This window comes from Pimephales promelas, chromosome 6 (assembly GCF_988280905.1).
Source record: "Pimephales promelas chromosome 6, fPimPro1.hap1.1, whole genome shotgun sequence".
NCBI classification, from domain to species: domain Eukaryota; kingdom Metazoa; phylum Chordata; class Actinopteri; order Cypriniformes; family Leuciscidae; genus Pimephales; species Pimephales promelas.
This window is the reverse complement of record NC_142774.1, coordinates 19,415,109-19,431,808: the sequence shown is the minus strand read 5'-3', so window position 1 is coordinate 19,431,808 and position 16,700 is coordinate 19,415,109. Positions and strand designations below refer to the sequence as shown.

The window sequence follows — 16,700 nt, the reverse complement described above, 5'->3', positions numbered from 1 at the left end:
ACACGACACTGCCGAGGACTACCAAACCCTTCTGGAGGATCATGAGCACCTGATGCTCAAACCGTGTATCAGCATGATCATGCACCAACACAAACAGCAAGACTTGTGACAGAAGGGTTTGATGAAGATGAAAGTGACGTTGAACATCTCCCATGGTCTGACAGTCACCAGATCTGAATATTATTGAGGTGTTTTGGAGGAGTGAGTCCACCAGCATCATATAGTGACCTGGACACTGTTCTGGAAGAGGAACGGCTCATAATCCCTCTGGTCACTGTGAAGGACTTCTATCTGTCAATTGGTGCTGTATTTGGATGCAAAATGAGGCCCTCACCATTCTAACAAATTATTGTGTAGTAAAACCAGGTGTTTCAGTTTTTTTGTCCAACCCCTGTATTTTACAATGAAAAAAAGAAAATCACCTTTAAAGCGACAATATGTATATATATATATATATATATATATGAAGAGCTCTTTTCCAAAACGCGATAAACGCCATTTTAAAAAAAAATGAGTTTGTCGTGTCATTCTGCTGTGGACAGAACCCTTTCACTGCTCCATCAACGTTTCATGCCAAATCGCTATATTTCCTTGTTTAAAATGTACTGCAAGATACAGTTTCTTTCCAAACCGCGATAAGTGCCAGCCCTGTTTTTAGCCTAAATGCTATAAATCCTCAAATTCAATGAGCGCTCTACACAATCCAGCACTGCGGCACTCTGAACAGAGGTTTATTATGTTCATTCATTCCTCAAAATGAGTCCTAGTTTTCTAGTCAACTAGTAGTAGATCGTTTAAGCCATTTGTATTATCAGTAATCACATATATTGATTTAATTAAATGGGAGAGAAACCATATGAGCGTTTTTAATTGCCTATTCCGCATCTCAACGTATGCATAAAGCTTAATTGCCACAAAGAACCTTGATGATGCTTACTCGCCATCTTCGCAGTGAACGCGCATATAGGCTTATAGAGAGAAACGCATACTTCGAATTAGCCTACATACGCAGAGAGTTGCCAATTTATTTTAGTTTTTAATTGTTTTGTTTAAAAGTAGACATTTAAAGCTTTCTGTAGCCTAGTTCTCAGGCCTGTGTGAGGCAAGCGTCGCGGTGTTTCGGTTCATATATGAGACGCGCTCCGGTTCACCTGCGCGCCTCTGTGTCCTGATTATATTGTCTGATATTTACTTCTAATGTATTAATTTAGTCAATTTGTTGATGAAACATTTATTAAAATGAAGATACAATTTATATGAAACGAAATTTACAAGCTTTCTACAAAACAAAACTTAATAAGTGGTCAAAATCATGTCTGACGCACTCCAAATATTTTCCGATATTGGGCAGCTTTTAAATTTTGATCCTATCTTACTCATCTCATGCGGTTCCCTTTTCATAGCCTACTCAACATAGATGAAATAATAAAAATAAGTCATGTAATATTATTAAACACAAATGTGAAACGTAGCCTATGTTTATTTTTTTTTTTTTTTGTTACTTATATTTAAACGTCATGCTGCTCCGCTTTGCTCACATGTTATGTAGCCTGTGTGTGTGTGTGTGCATGTGCTGGAGGGGTGCCCATCCCTGTTTTGAATATCGTTATCATAAATTGATCATTTTTAATAATTCGTTTTTTTCATGCATATGTTGAAATTGGTACTATTTGTTTGAGGTTTGACACTTTACTAAAAATGACTTTACTAAAAATGATACAAAAAAATGGATGGATTTATAGCGTTTTGGGAAAAAATAAAATTAACTTTTAAATTATCATTAACAATATTGTTGTTTGATTTAATAATTATTGTTCAAAATGTTCAGAATGAACCAATAAAACATTTAAACAGGATAATTTGAATATTCACAAAATGTGTGGGTCTAGGTAAAAAATGTAGTTCTCTTACGAGAGGTTCTCTCGTATTGCGTAAGCTAGCTTACGCTACGGGAAAGATTCATCTTTGCTGAGAAGTTGAAGCCAAAAAATGATTCCATAATTTTGTAATCATTGTCAACGCAGTCTCTTCTGATGCAGACCATGAGCGGGCTAGCTAGCGGCTCATTGGTTCGCTCAGAGAGAATGCACGAACCTATGGGAGAGCGGCGCTGAGTCCGCGCCCAATGAGCGGACGGCGCTCGCTCACTGCGTCACAGCCCGCCAAAAGGGGCGTGGCTACAGTGTATAAAGGTCGCTCTCCCAGCTCGTTCGTCGATTCTTTTTCATTCAGCGAGCTACACGCATCCGCTGTCCTGGGAAAAAGCCGCCGTCGTCGAGAGGGCACCTTCTAGCGAGCTCCGGAGTCTGCCACCTTCAGCCGCCCAGCAAGCTAGCGCCATCCGACGCGTATCCTTTATTCCATTCCCTAAAAGAGCCGAGCGTCTTTTTAAAGATGCCTCAAATTTCCTGCGGCTCTTGCCGCTCTTCACTCAAGGAAGGAGACCGCCACCCCATCTGCGTTCTCTGTCTCGGAGTGGAACACGCAGAGCTCGCCCTCGCCAACGGAGGATGCGACCACTGCGAGGACCTGCCTCTGTCTTCCCTGCGGGCTCGACTGCAGGCAGTCAAAACCGCTCCCGCGCCGCCTCTCACTTCGCCGCGGAAAAAAAAAAAGCCGCTCCCAGAGGCCGCCGTAGCCCCCTGCGGATCCATGTGGGCCGCCACCGCCGCCCACCGACCGCTCTCCCTCTCCGCCCCTGCCGGACTTGCAGTTGCCGCCGAGTGGCCGCTCTGTCGCCTCCGATGACACCGCGGATGAGAAGGACTCTTTTTCGCTGCACGCTTCTGACAGCAAGGATTGGTCGTCGATCGGCTCATCGACGAGAGAGTCTGCGGGGACCCGCGCCGGCATCGAGGAGGAACTAACGCGCCTCCTTTCGCAGGCCGTCAACCGCCTGGGTCTCGAGTGGTTTCCCCCCTCCGAGCAACCACCGAACCGCATGGACGGGAAGTTCCTGCACCGGCGCCCGACCCCCGCCTGCAGCCGGGCTGCACCATTCCTGCCTGAGCTCCACAACGAGCTCACGAAATCCTGGAATGCCCCTCTTTCGGCTCGTAACCGCTCCGATGTGTCCGCTTCGCTGCGCTCATTGGACGGAGCCGCCGAGAAGGGATACACCGCCATGCCGCCCGTCGAGGACTCGGTCGCCGCTCATCTTTGCCCGCCCTCTGCCAGATGGCGGTCTTCTCATACGCTTCCTTCGAAAGCGTGCAGAGCGACCTCCAACTTCCATGCCCGCGCCTATGCCGCCGCCGGACAGGCCGCCTCAACGCTGCATTCCATGTCAGTCCTCCAGGTGCTCCAGACCGATATCTTGTGCGAGATGGCGAACAGCGGTAGGAACCCGCCCATCCTTTCGGATCTGAGAAGCGCTACGGATCTTTCCCTTCGCGCCACTAAAGCCGCCGCACAAGCCCTGGGGAAATGCATGGCCGCCCTCGTTTTCGCTGAGAGACACTTGTGGCTCACGCTCACTGAGATGGGAGATTCAGAACGCGCCGTGTTCCTCAACGCACCTATATCTCCTACCGGGCTCTTCGGATCTGCCGTCAAGGGCATCGTTGACCGCTTCTCCGAGGTACAGAAAGCGACTCAGGCCATGAATCTGTTCTTTCCCCGCCGCTCTAGTTCTTCGACAGGCCGCTCTCAGGAGCCTCCTGCCAGAACCCCACAGCAGCGCCCGCCTCAGCAAGCTCAGCAGCCCCAGCGTAGACAGGGCGGCCGCCCTCGCTCTCGATCTGACAGCCGCCGCAGACAGCCTCCTCCCCGGGGGCCTCGACCCAAGATCGCGCTGAAGCCCGATCAGCAGAAGTCTGCCTAGCACAGCTGAGAAAAAGACGGCTCTCTCCCGCCGCGGCCGGACCGCCGTCAAAGCTTCGCCCACTGTTAGTCCCCGTCTCACCGCCGACTACAGTAGTGTTCAACGCCACAATCAAGCCGGTTTCCCTGCCCGCTTGCGAGCGACTAAAAGCCGTTTTCACGGCTACTCAGAGAGTTCACAAAAAGAGCATAAAAGCCTCAAGTGTAAAAAATGTGCCCACAAGCATGTGCTCACTTACACACACAAGCACCATATGCCCAGGGTCTCTCACAGAGCCCATTCTCGCGGAGCGAGCTCTATCCGCTCCAGTAGCAGAGAACATAAGCACGCCCACGAGCCCGTGCGCGTGTCCCCCCTCTGCCCGCTCTGTCACATGGCCCATAAACTCCTCTCTGAGTGCAAGTCCCGTTGCCTTCCACATTATAAGCGCGCCCACACCCAGTGTCCAGCCCGCTATGTGCAGCAATCAGGGCGAAATCGCCATTCAGCCGCTAGCCGTTCGCTTCGAAGCGTGGGAAGCCATCCCCGGCATCTCCCCGTGGGTTTTAAGCATAATAAAGAATGGCTATCGATTACAGTTTCGTCGCCGCCCGCCACGCTCGCGCGTGCGGCTCGAATCCACTGTCAGCCCGGCTGCTATGAACACGCTTCGCTTAGAAATAGCCAAGCTACTGCAGAAGGGCGCTATAGAGAGAGTCCCGCCATCTATGACCGAGTCGGGGTTTTACGGCCGTTATTTTCTGGTTCCCAAGAAAGACGGCGGCCTCAGGCCGATCTTAGATCTCAGGGCTTTGAACAAAGCGCTCATGAAGAGACCGTTCAAAATGCTCACAGTCAAGAAACTCCTCGCGCACGTCCGCCAGGGGGACTGGTTCATCTCTCTAGACCTGAAAGACGCCTATTTTCAGATCCAGATAAACCCTCATCACAGGCCATTCCTACGCTTCGCCTTCGAGGGTCAAGTTTACCAGTATGCCGTTCTCCCGTTCGGCCTATCCTTAGCACCCCGTACGTTCACGAAGTGCATGGATACAGCGCTCGCCCCCCTGCGAAGTCAGGGGCTGCGCATACTGAATTATCTGGATGATTGGCTGATTCTAGCAGATTCCCAGACGGAGCTTCTGTCGCACCGCACAGTTCTCCTCAACCATCTGGAAGCGCTGGGACTCTCTGTCAACTGGACAAAGAGCTCTCTCCAGCCCAGTCAAACTATTTCGTTCCTTGCAATAGATTTGAACTCTGTCACTATGACGGCTCGCTTATCCACACAGCGCGCGCGCCGTGTTCAGCGCCTAGCCGCCTCTTTTCAGATGGGTACCCATTAGGGGTGTAACGGTACACAAAAATCACGGTTCGGTACGCACCTCGGTTTTAAAGTCACGGTTCGGTACGTTTTCGATACAGCAAAAAGAAAGAAATGCCAGAGAAATTTCCTATTTGTTTAAAGAAAAAATATTTTTAAATAAGTGTGAGTTTTCCTAGATCTTGAAACTTTCAGGTTTATAAATGGGGGTCATCTTTGAAGGATGAACAAATAATGTTTTGGTCATCACATTAAAAATAACATTTAAATATATATTTATTTATATAATATTTGAATTTTGAAGTGCTGGAAAAAAGATGTGTGAAGTACTTGAAAGCATTTCACCATTCCAGCCAAACTGGTTCCAGTTAATGTTACTATATTAAATCCATGGTGAATGTTGCTGGTCTGTGGACGTAAAGTACTAGTTCATTCACGGCACAATGTTTCTCCTGGTTTCCATGACAGCGCTGTTTGATCTAATAGAGATCTACGGTTAATAACGGAGAAATGTGAATGCATCTCACTAGATCTCGCAGCGTTGTTATTACCTCAGTGGCGAATTCAAATGTTTTCTTTACCGGATCTCTTAGCGCGGTGTGGTAACAGTGTTGCTTGATCGAGATCGGCTCGCGCTGCACAGATGTTGCTGGTCCGAACTGATAAACGATCCGTGAAGCACATAACGAGGAGCGCAGTTTCGTTCTGCTTTCATTACCCTTGCCATTTGGATGTTGCGCAACGTTGTGTTGGCCGCGTCAGCACGAATTTTGCCGGCAAGAAAAATGGTCCAAGCAACCGTTCGGTTTGTATGCGTACCGAACCGGAAGCCTCGAACCGAAACGGTTCAATACGAATACATGTACCGTTACACCCCTAGTACCCATACATCCCTGAAATCGTTTCAGAGGATGCTGGGTTATATGGCTTCAGCCTCCGCTGTGCTACAGCTGGGTCTTCTGCACATGCGCCCCCTTCAACTCTGGTTAAAGAGCCGCGTATCCCACCGCGAGTGGACGACGGGCCGCCAGATGATCAGGATTACTCAGACATGTATCACTGCACTGCAGCCATGGTCAGTAATCGAGTGGTTTCAGAGGGGCGTTACCATGGGGACTTTTTCTCGCACGGAAAGTCATCTCGACAGAAGCATCCAACTCGGGTTGGGGTGCGGTTTGCGAGGGCTCACCGGCCGCCGGCCAGTGGTCGAGCCACGAGAGTTCCCTACACATAAACTGTCTGGAAATGATCGCGGTCGAGAACGCGCTGCTGTTTTTCCTCCCGCGCATACACGGTCACCACGTCCTGATTCGCTCCGACAATATGGCCGTGGTATCATACATCAACCGTCAGGGCGGCGTCAGATCCAAGAATCTCTTTCATCTGACACGCCGCATCCTATTGTGGTCCCAGAGTCACCTGCTCTCGCTCAGAGCAACGCACGTACCGGGCCATCTGAACGACGGTCCAGACAGGCTGTCCAGGAACCTGGTCTCCCCCGGAGAATGGTCCCTGCACACTCAAACAGTCCAAACGCTGTGGCGCCTATTCGGCAGAGCGGAGATAGATCTTTTCGCGTCAGAAGAGAACGCTCACTGCCCAATATTCTTCTCAAAGAGCGAGGACGCGCTAGCCCAGGATTGGCCCCGCCGCCCGCTCTATGCTTTTCCCCCGATTTCTCTGCTACCGCAGGTCATTCAGAGAATCAGGGATTCACGCCACTCGGTGCTCCTCATAGCCCCGCGCTGGGAGAATCAGATTTGGTTCCCGGAGCTTACGCGGCTGTCACAGACAGCCCCGTGGCCCATTCCAATCAGAGCAGATCTCCTCACTCAAGCCCGCGGCTCGATCTGGCATCCCCATCCACAGCGCTGGGCGCTTCATGCATGGGTGACCAACGACTACGCGTCGAATTGCCAGAATATGCCAGTATATATATATATATACTGTATATCATCAGCCCTAAAACGTTATAGTTTTTTTTTTTTTAGTCAGTGTTTCTCAAAAAACATCCAACAATGCAGAATATGCAATGATACATATTTAATTGATGAGTTGTTAATATATATATAACAATACAAAATATGGTTTTACACCTAAATTCATATGGACACAAATGGTAACTGCAAATCCACCTTTCGCTGACTGGAGTCCAGTTGTTTCTGTGAATTGCAGCGATATTTGCTCCTCTTTCTATAGCAGTCTGTAAAAAATATACCTCCTTTTTTTGTCAAATAAAGCCCTTTCCCACTTTATATGTGTTGTGTTTGTTTTTCTCGGCATTCACACTGAAAACATATACAGCTGCTCAGTCTTTTTGCCACTTACTGTGAGTAACTGCAGACACTCTGGCCGACGGTGACGTCACGCTCATTCCTTCTATTACCATGGTCCTTATTCAAATAAGCATGGTTTTATTGGTGACTTGTTCTTGTTTGTTGTTTTAGAAGCTCTGCATTTCTTGGTTGGATAAACAATCTGATTAAACTTAAAAATGCACACAGACTATTAGAAAATAATGATGAATGGTAAACATCCTCAAATGAGAAAACTGCTAATGAAATAGAAGAGACAGTCTCTATCTCTCTATCTCTCTCTTTCTCTCTCTCACACACACACACACACACACACACACACACACTCTCTCTCTCTCACACACTCTCTCACACACACACACACACACACACACACACACACACACAAAGTGAAGATACTGGTTGTTCCTTAATATCTCATTTGTATACTATAAATTTTACAGTTCTGTAAGAAATGATCAGTGAATCATATCTTTGTAAACCGCACATAATTCATAAATATTTTCTGTTCTTTCTGTTCTTCCAATCTTATTGTTTTCATAGCCTGTGGCTTGTGAAGACCTTGGAATAATACACACACAAGCACATGCATGCACGCACATAGATAAGCACACATAGAAAAACTGGCATCACAATATCCCTGGGCCAAACTCTCAGACATCTCATTACTGCCCTGCACATCTCTTTCTCTCTCTTTTTCTTGTGCTGATTATCATCTCCATCTGTTCTCTCCCTAGAAGTGTGTCAGTGTTAGTCAGTGTCAGCAGATAACCTCATCCTCTCCTCTGATCCAGGAACAGTGTCCTAAAGCTTTTCCCCAAAGTATGTTAGTGGAGTGCAGCAACAGCAATTTTCCCTCTGCGTTGAAAGTCTCAACTCGAAATTCAATCCAGTTTCAAAATTCAATGAACTGTTTTAACAAAAAAAAAAAAAAAACAAACAAAAAAAAAACAACAAAAAACATAAAGCTGAGAAAATTGATTTTGTCAAAGATTTTACATTGATGTGATTCAGATCCATGATCAAAACATAGATCAAGAAGATTGAGTCCATCAACACTGCCAAAGCTTACTATACCTACTAAGTCCTATACCTCTTTGTGGCTTTGACATTTTTCTCGGTAACATTAAGCAGTTTAATGTTTTGTGATCACATTAGTTTACTTGTGTGTAAACCAATTTACTTAGATCTTCTTCACTTATTTTAGGATACAGAGCTGCTGTATGATTTCAGAAGATCCGTATAAGCACCCCTACCACATAACAGTGAAAATACAGATTGAAGGAAAGACGGGTCAATGGCAAGGACGAGTTGGGCCATAAATTATGGAAATCTTTTCAAGGGTGGGGAAAGAATTGAGCTAAGCTCACTTGACCACATTTGTGACAAAATGGTAATTAAAACAAAGAATTTCATCCCATCACTTCTTTTCAAAGATGGAGGTTATAGAGAGGTATTTGCTGTAGAACCTAAGGGTACGTTTACACATCATTGATGTACGCAACAAACGCACACAGAAGCATATGTCTAGTTTCTAGTAGATGTGTGACAAATGAAAACAGTCTCTAGTCTTTAGCCCCTCATACACTGATTTGCAGTGAAATATATCAACTCTGAATGCCCCAAAACTGTGGAGTCGGGCTGACTCTGACTTTCAAAAACTAGAAACTCTTTCTGACGAAATTCTGGGCAAAACTTGTTTAGTGTATTCTTTTCTACTTTACCGTTAATGTTCATGCAAACATGTGATTCCACTCCACATTGCCCCTCAAACCACCTGTTTCCAGATTAGCTGTGGTATAACTCTTAATACAATGCAGATGACAACACTTCTTCAAATATATATATATAGACAAATGAAATTAGATTGTGTAAAGAAGCTGTACAAATAGGGGAATGTAATTTATTACTGCCATTGGTTGTTCTTTCAGTTCATCAGATGTTGTGGTAATGTCAGGCGAGCAAAAGACAATGACAATGCTCTGTGTTGTCTGTCTCATTTTATGAGATCGTAATATTCTGTCCTTGTCACAGGCCAATCCCCCCCCCCCCCTGTGTAATTTTGTTTCTTGCATTATCAGTGCCAGTAAAGGTCAGCAACTGTCTTTATCAGACCTGCCTCACGCTTTCAGACCTCAACTCTTCTCTGCCTCTCCTTTCTTATCATCATACACTCCTGTCATTCCTTGTTATTGTGTTGTACATGACCAGACACTCCATGACCACTCCACTCCATCTGAAAATGATATATAAGCAAATATAGCTGTAAGCAGCAATTGGCATTATCCATAAGGTATAGGAGATTTAAAGGTGCCCTAGAATGTGAAATTTAATTTATTTTGGCATAGTTAAATAACAAGAGTTCAGTACATGGATATAACATACAGTGAGTCTCAAACATTAAATTATGGTGTCTGTCAGAACCAAGTCAGTGTTAAACCAACATACGTGTAGCTTTCTTGATGTGTGACAAGAAAACCATAAACTCCTTAAGTCCCTTATAAAGTTGTGGTCAGAAGTATCTGCAGCCCTGCAGCCCTGTGATCAAAGTATCTGCAGCCCTATGATCAAAGATGGCTGTAAAAATAAATCTGCATTGTTGATCCTTTTGATAAAAAAATTAATAATAATAATTATTGAAGTAAAATAATTGAAAGTGGGGGGTAAGTTACATTATGAAATAAATCCTGATTTTTCTCCTCTAATGCCTGATTAGTTTGCAGAGCACCTGACAAGAGATCATTCCTCCATGCAGAATGGCCCTCATTTATCATTCTTGCTTAGAAACGGGCGCATATATTGGCGTAAGATTATGCTTAAAACACTCCTCTCACCGCCTGATTTATGAAGCGGTGCGTACCTTTGAAATCCAGGTGTACGCAATACCTGATCTTGATAAATGGTGAGGCTGAAAACGATCGTCATTAGAATAACACGCCCCTATATATTCAAGTCTCCGCTTCCCCCTCGCCCTCATTTTACGCCATGGACACACGGAAAACGGCAAAGAAGAGAAACTTCTCAGATTTTGAGCCGAAATGACCTATCACATTGTATTTTTTTACAGCATGTATTTTGAAACAAGCAAATTAGCATCTAATTTCGTGTCTCGTCACATGTATTGGGGTGTACAATAGTGATGATGATGATGTGATGTGGAGTACCATTCATTCACAGTAATAATTGCATGACAATTTGTAATATTCTGGGCCCTATTTTAACGATCTGAAACGCAAGTGTAAAACCGCAAAGCGCAAGTAACTTTGTGGGCGGGTCTTTAGCGCTGTTGCTATTTTCCCGGCGGGATAAATGACTCTTGTGCCTGGCGCAAATCTAAAAGGGGTTGGTCTGAAGTAGCTTCATTATTCATAGGTGTGGTTTGGGCGTAACGTGAAATAAACCAATCAGAGCGCCATCCAACATACCCTTTAAGAGCAGGTGCGCATGTTGCATGACAGATTGTTATTATAACAGCGGGTTTACCAGGCGCACGCCAGGAGCGTTCACAGCCGAGGAGACCGACGTTCTCGTCAGGACAGTGAAAGATAGAGAAGTGACGATGTATGGGGACGGGAGAAACCCTCCCACATCAGCGTCGGTTAAACATTATATACATATGTTTCTTGCCACTATTGGGCAAACAGGTCTGATCCTTCAGTACTACAATTAAGGTCATTGCACACCGAGCACGAAATATTCGTATGCGTATTTTCGTGTTCGTCAGCTTAAAAATTCGTCACGCATAGAAACCTTGCACACCGAGTCCGTTGCGTATTTCTTAAACCTTTGCGGGAAAAAACGCAAAAATACCAAATGGATTCGTCAAGCAGTGAGGATGATTTTTGCCCTCTCTCTTATTGAAAAGGGAAGAAAGAGAAAATATTGCGTCCATCCAATCCTGAAATTGCGCCGAGAGGAAGGAGAGTTCCTTATCAAGGAGTTGCGAATTTATCCTGAGCGATTCAAAATTATTACCTCAGAATGTCAGTGGGACAGTTTGATGCTTTGCTAGCGATTCTGGAGCCACATATTAAAAACAAGACCACCAATTTCCGTGAACCAATCGATTCTGAACGGAGACTGGCAGTGTGTCTGAAATGGACCAGGTATGGACACACAAACGGACAAACACACACCCGCGCGCGGCCCGGTGGAAGCGCTGGGCAGACAGAACAGCTAGGCTGTTATTGTGTATTGTGCCCAAATAATACATTAGTTATCGAATAGGCTGCTCAATCACACCTTATTCGATCCTAAATTTCAATCTGATTGAAAGGGGAGGTTTATTAATTTCATAATCCAATATAGAGAAGAGAACATAAACACTTGATCGAATTGAAAACCGAAACTGAAAGCACGGCGCATATGTGCAATGATTTGAGGACGAGCTCCCCCCGGCCCTGAATTGTCAAAAGACCTCTCAAAATGCTGGCTCTGGATGCGAAAAACGCAGAAAATCGAACCCGATCCGATTAATTTTATGACGGACGAAAGTTTCGGAGGCGGTGTGCAAGCGTGACTGACATAACGTGAGGTCGAATTTTTTTTTTAACGTGCGAAAATTTCGGATGCGAATTTCGGACTCGGTGTGCAATGGCCTTTAGCCTTAAAAAATGGGTAATTAGGTTTTTTCATCTTCATGTAAACCACAATGATTTCCCTCATGTGTTAATATTTTTCCTTGTTATAATGTATGATTTGCAAAAATAAAAACTGCTGCATCTGTGTTGATAAGAGAATCAAAGTGTATGCGTGTTTTGCACCCACTACATTATGGCCAAGCATGCGTGCTTAAAATAGCATTATGAACAACGCGCAACGCGCCACTGACTTTAGACCAGGTTTTTTTCTGCTCAGTGGTACAATTGACCTTATGCACAGCTGCACTACTTCCTGAACTTAAGCCAGCTCCTTGTTTCCTGTCTGCCATTATTGGCCGAACTTGATTAAATCAGGTGTGTCTGATTATTGTTGCCGTGACTACTGAGGTCAGGCACACCTGGATTAATCAATTTGTCCAATATTGACAGACAGGAAACAAGGAGCTGGCTTAAGTTCAGGAAGTAGTGCAGCTGTGCATAAAGCCAATTGTTTTCGGGAAGTGTAAAATAGCACCAGGGAATGTTTGCGCCGAAACACGCCTCCTTTTTGCGCCGATCCGCCCAGGGAGCGCAAGTCCATTTCCTAGTTTACCGACATGCGTGTTTGGAGGAAAAAAAGCCTGCTTTGTGCGCGTGCAAAATAGGAATGAGACATGCGTTAGTGTATAAAGTAATTTGCGCCGGGTACAAGATAGAGCCCTCTTATTCTTAATATTAATGACGCTTATTGTTATTTAGAAGAAGAATGTCATTATTATTATTTGTATTATTATTATTATTATGTAAAAGAAGAGGAATGAATTTTTTTTATTATTTTGTCATTCTGAATTATTTTTGAGTCATTGAAAGCCTTTCATTACTGAACCCAGTCCGTGCGCACCTGCCGAGCCTAACCCTGAAACGTCAGGTAAAGCACACAGGCTGGCAACTGAACGAATACATACATGTCTACAAATCAAATGCTTTGGTAAAGTCACACAAATTAAACATTGAAGTACATTGAAAAATAAACTCTGAAGTTTATAATTACTATGTTTTTTTGTTTTTTTTACAGTGGGTCATAATATATATTATGACCCACTGTAAAAAATATATAGTTTGTAAAAAATATATAGTGCATAATATAGTTTGTCAGTGCGTTTTCTGGTGTTAGGAATTGTTTTTCTGCGCATTTCTGCACTAACTCAAAAAGTACGGACATGTACGCCACCTCCTGAGCTGGCGTAGGATTTGAGCGTGCCGTACTCCATTGTCCATATTGATAAATCTCAAAGTCACTGTGGTTTTAAGTGTATACGCTATAAATTTAGTGTATGTACTTTTGATAAATGAAGGCCAATCTCTCCAGATCCTTCAGATTCCCAGATCCATGTTGGTGGTGCTTTTCTTCAGTTCAGCCCACTCATTTTCTATAGGGTTCAGGTCATTTTGTGCTTAGTGACACATTTTTCTGTTGATTTTAGATGTTTGTTTTGGATCTTTGTCCTGATGGAAGATCCAACCATGACCCATTATAAGTTTTCTAGCAGAGGCCATCAGGTATTGCTTTTTTTGAACTGTTGGTATTTGCTAGAATCCATGATACCATGTATCTGAACAAGATGTCCAGGACCTCCTGGAAAAAAAATAAATAAAAAAAAATAGACCCACAACATTAAAGATCCAGCAGTAAAATTGTGGACATGGGGCTCTTTTTAAGCCTGTTTGCACCAAACTCATCTGGTGAGTTTGCTGCCAAAAAGCTCTCCGTTTTTAGTTTCATCTGACCATAGAACCAGGTCCTTTTTTGAAGTTCCATTCATGTCTAACAACAGAATATATGAATTATTGTGTTCAACGTGCTTTAGAGAACACATTTATTTCACAATGTGATTTTATTTTTTGATGAAGGAACAAAAGATAAACAATGTAGATTTATTTTTACAACCATCTTCAATCATATTTACTAGGGGTGCCAATAATTCTGACCACAACTGTAAATGTATGTCAAGGTAAATTTTGACCTATTTATGGAAAGACATGTCACTCATGTTCAAGCCACTTACATATTAAATATTTGTTGAAAATTGTATTTTTTTTTATTTCCTCCTAAAAATACAACTATTATATTTAAGAACTTGGCAAGAACTTTATATTCACACGCTAGATGTTGTTTTTAAACTAGATTTTTAAACATTTTCTCATTTTATTATCTTGGACATTATTATTGTCATTGATACACACATAGAGGGAAAGGTTATGCAAGGAAATGTCTCATGCAGGTTTGATGGTTTCTGCTTTTGTCCTCATATATACTGTTGACTCATGTTTGAGGTAGCGATGAGATTAATGGTGCTGTCTCTAGATGTGAAATATACTGACAGCTGTGACGCTGTGTCGGTTGTTACAGTGTGTTGATGCATTCCCTGATGTTGTCCTGCTTAAAGAGCCCTGCTGTTCACAGAATGCCAGAGTCTCTCAACATAATTGTGTGAATGTGTGTCTGTGCGTGTTGACATTGATGTGTGTGTGTATTTTGGGTTTTTCAAAGACCCGTCCCCTTCAGGGAAATGTGTTCTGTCATATTGGGACAAACTGTGAGATCCTGCCACTCTTGAGAAAAACACATCTCTTTGGTAGGTCTTTTCCACCAGAATGGTTTGCGTTCTGGAGCCGGAGCGCATTCTCGGACACTTTTTAGCCGGCAAACTGGAGCCTGTCAAAAATTAACTGTTTGTTTCCAAAGACTTTGACAAACAAACAGTGACCCGATGCTGCAATATGTTGTTTACCGGACTATAACCAGTGTCAAAACAAACCATTCAAAACATTGCATATCCAGGTGTTTGTGCAGGCAGTGTGGCAATTATGTTTTGCATACTGGGTGTGATTCTAGCGTACTGGCATCTCTCTTAAAATTGATGTAGACAGCATGAGTATTTTTGCCACCCATTCTCTGACTCAGTCTGAGACCAGCACATTTTTAGGGCCGGAGATGAGCCAATCTTTGTTTGGGACCGGCCCAGACCCTGAATGCAAACCATGCTGGTGGAAAATTGCTATAGGTGGGTCTAGTTCACGGTCATGGCAAACCTGGAAAACTCTTTAAATTGCGATGACTATTAAAATAAAAAAGTAATTTGATTTAACGAATAAAATCGTAGAGTCTCGGGAATTCCTGTCATTATGCACTCAACTTTGCTTAAGTGAAATATCCTAAATCATGTATTTTAGTTTAGTATTATAGAAAGAATATATCAATATAAAAAGTATAAAAATATATATAAAAATGATAGCCTAAGCATTCACTTATAAAGACTCTCGAGCGCTCTTCCAGCTTGTTCAGCTCCAGTTCAGTCACCGTTCGAGTGAATTGGATGTTCAAGAAAACATTCCAACAAAAACATCCAGTTTTAAAAGAACTGCGTTTCTCGCTGCATCCAGTTTTAAAGTTCTCTCTTAAAGGATTTGAAATGTCGAAAGTGCAGCGAATATGAACAAGTTTGTTTCCTATATTCACTGTGTAACACCTGTTCTGCGCCATTTGTGAATAAAAGCACTAGACAATAAAGCTTTGCATACTACAGTACAAACCGTAAAACATAAATACAGTAGATTAGCATTGAAAATGGTCTGTAAATTAATAGTTGCTTGCAAATTATTGTTCAGAGTCCTTTGTTTTTTACAGTATGTTACTGTTTTAATAGAAAACATTGTTACTGTCAGAAAGTTTTTTACAGCATTTTTTTACAGATCAGTCAAAGGAAACCAACATGTGCGTCTTCTTATAAGATAAGCACATGCAGTCGTATAAATAATTATGAGACACCGATTAGTCATCAGTTTGAAGATGTCGAAAAAGTTGCAAAAAATCACCACATCCTGCTGTCACAGAGATTTAAAATTTGTAAATAATTCTAAAAAGGCTGAAAATTAACCAATTTTATCCTACAATTAAAACTAACAGATGCTTGTGTGCAACACACAAAAAATCTCATAAAACTTAGTTTAGTGTTTCACAATCATGCCTCATCAGGTAATTTAGTCTCTGTCCTTGGCACTCTGTTCTCTCGCTTTGTTTTTATTTTACACACATTTTTTGACATTCACTCTGTTGGGCTCTTTCTCTGTGAAAGAAATAGGTTGAGGATAAGAATGACATGAATAATAATGTTGATTCCACAATGCTATAATTGAAATCATCAATCCTGTGCTCCACAAACCAGCAGAACCAGCTGATTCACAGCTTTTGTAAAAATAAATAAATATTAAGGACCTCTTAATTTTCACAATATAGGTTTGTACAGTCTTTAGCTGATCCATGAGCTGCACAAGTTTTACACTCCCACTACCTATCATACTGTCTCCACAGAGACTTTAACCCCTGTGATCTCTTCCTGTTTTCTGGTAGAGTTCTGTTCCTCTCTCACTTTTCAGGTGCTTCTGACACTGTCGCCTCAGTAACTGATATGCCCTTATCACAGTAGGTTTGTTTTTAAATGCATTTCCAGTTAATCAGTTGAATACTGTAAATTTCAGAACTCAAATCTTTCACTAATGCATAGCTGTAGTTTGTATGCTCATTTTAAGGTTTTGTACACTTTGTTCAATGTTTGTACTTTGATCAAGGAGCTCTTCTATAGCATGTGACCGATCTCTGCACACACACCAGTTGCCTA

At 43.1% G+C, this 16,700-nt stretch overlaps 1 protein-coding gene across 2 annotated transcripts in view; it reads left to right on the top strand.

Annotated features, from left to right (window-relative positions):
* vps8 (VPS8 subunit of CORVET complex) overlaps positions 1 to 16,700 on the top strand; it is a 227,900-nt gene that overhangs the window by 48,329 nt on the left and 162,871 nt on the right. The window lies entirely within an intron of this gene.